Consider the following 2,257-nt stretch of genomic DNA (forward strand, 5'->3'; position numbering starts at 1 on the left):
TCTTCGTTTTGTCTCGTGGAATTATCACAGTTTTCTAGGCTTTCTTATGAAAACGAATCGTTTCAGTGGTTTCATTGCATGTCCTATTACTAGGTATTGAAAACATGGCTAATTCTACCTGGAGAAAAAAGATGTAACGCGTTATAAATTACTGACATCAGTAAGCTGGTCTCTGAGCCAGTATTTTGTCCTCGGATCATTCAATTTTATGGTCGTCTAGTTTTATAATAGCCTTCACGGAAGCAACTTGTCTGCATTGGATACTGCTTCTACTTCAAGAGCCTTGTTGTGCTTAAAGAAAAAACAAAGGAAGCGTCGCTGGATGAAGAAATGTGTAAGAGGGGAAATAACATACTTTATATATATATAATATATATATATATATATATATATATATATATAGATATCTATATATATATATATATATGTGTGTGTGTGTGTGTGTGTGTGTGTGTGTGTGTGTGTGTGTGTGTGTGTGTGTGTGTTGTGTGTGTGTGTGTGTGTGTATTCATATATTATTGCTTTTGTTGTATTTTCCACGTTTCCGTCGCATCAAAACAGTGTATTTATATAATTTCTATATAATAATCATGATAAATGGTGAAGTCAGAATCCTTGCTATATAACAATGATGAATAGTGAAGTCAAAATCCCTGCTATAAAATCAAGATAAATCACGAAGTCTGAATAGATAGATAATCACGATGCATTTATGAAGTCATATTACTCATCTATATGCTATTGATCGACTGTGCAGGACTTTCCTGGTCTCATAGAAATAATATTTGCTGAAAGTAATATAATGTCGATTCGAAGACTTCATCAGAGCCTGCGCCAGACTTCAGTTCTTTCCTCAAGTTTATCCTCGGCGAATTAAGCTTCTTCTTTACATCTCGTAATGTAACATTTGGGCAGTTGTCCCCTTGAAACTTTGGTTAGTTCCGGACACATTGCTTATCGTGGTCGTCGCAGTGGTAAGGTGAATAGTGATGCTGTTTTGTCAATACCACCCTCAACGAGACATTTGTTATTGTCAACCTAGAATGTGTGAGTCTTTAGTATTGAACAACCTTCAACCTACCCCTTAGAGCAGGGTTCTTAACCTTTTGATGAATTGCCCAACATGATTCCATATCCCTTCTGCTTAAGTCCATAAGTCCTATTTGTTGGCATAGAATTCAATATACTTAGTTTAATACATACTTTAGTTTTTATATATTCTATTTATTTACAAAATGTACCCATAACCCATGTATATACATTGGCACATTAAAATTAAATATATACAAATATTCAGAGATCAAGTCCCATACCCCAAGCATGTGGTTTTCATACCTACAAGGGGTATGGATAACCTCGTAACAGAGATTCTATATGCTACCAGACAGTATCGGCAATGCTCAATTCATATATACAAAATAGAAATATAAAATTAACCAAATAATAGATAAAAGCTTTATAATGATGCAGAGAGATACTGAGAAATATGAATGAAAGAATACTCTCAACTGCAACAAGTAGCTAATTCCCTCTATGAGATTCTATGAGATTGCCATGACCAGTATAAAATCAAAATGGCAACCCACCGCATATTTGCAAGATAAGGAATTCATAAAAGACTTATACCTAAATATAACCTGAGTAACTTAAACAAAGGCAACTGGCAGACAATATAAGCAACCGGGGGGAAATGGCACCAAATGAAAACTAACCCGAGGGTGAGAAGCCAAACTCATCAATATACAAGTAATAATAAATGTATAAGGGGCGTGGTTAATAATGTTTATAAGGGTTTTGTTCAAAAAATAATTGTTTATAATGGCCTACATTAATAATAGAGATAAATGACTGGAAAGATTAGGTTTCAAGCAGAAATTGAAATAGATAATGTTTTGTGCAGCAGCCACATCAGAAAACTAAGAGGGATTGATAGCTAATATCTTTTGTTTACAGATCTGCTGAAGGGGTAAATTGGAAATAGGAAAGAATTAAACAAACATAAACAAAGGAGGAATAAAACATGTAAGGGAAGGGAGACGTTTTAAAAAAGAAAAAAAAAACTCTCACTACTACTACTACTACTACAGAAGATGATATAAGAATTGGAGACTATAGATTCCCAGAAGTACTAAGAGAAACACATGGACCCAGTGATGGAATGCAAAAGAAGATAATCCCAATGCAGGAGCCTCTGATAACCAAGGAAAAAGTCATAGCGTGTCTAAGTAAGCTCAAAGCTAAAAAAGCTGCAGGCCCA

The sequence above is a fragment of the Macrobrachium nipponense genome, chromosome 31 (genome assembly GCF_015104395.2).
Source record: "Macrobrachium nipponense isolate FS-2020 chromosome 31, ASM1510439v2, whole genome shotgun sequence".
Taxonomy (NCBI): Eukaryota; Metazoa; Arthropoda; class Malacostraca; order Decapoda; family Palaemonidae; genus Macrobrachium; species Macrobrachium nipponense.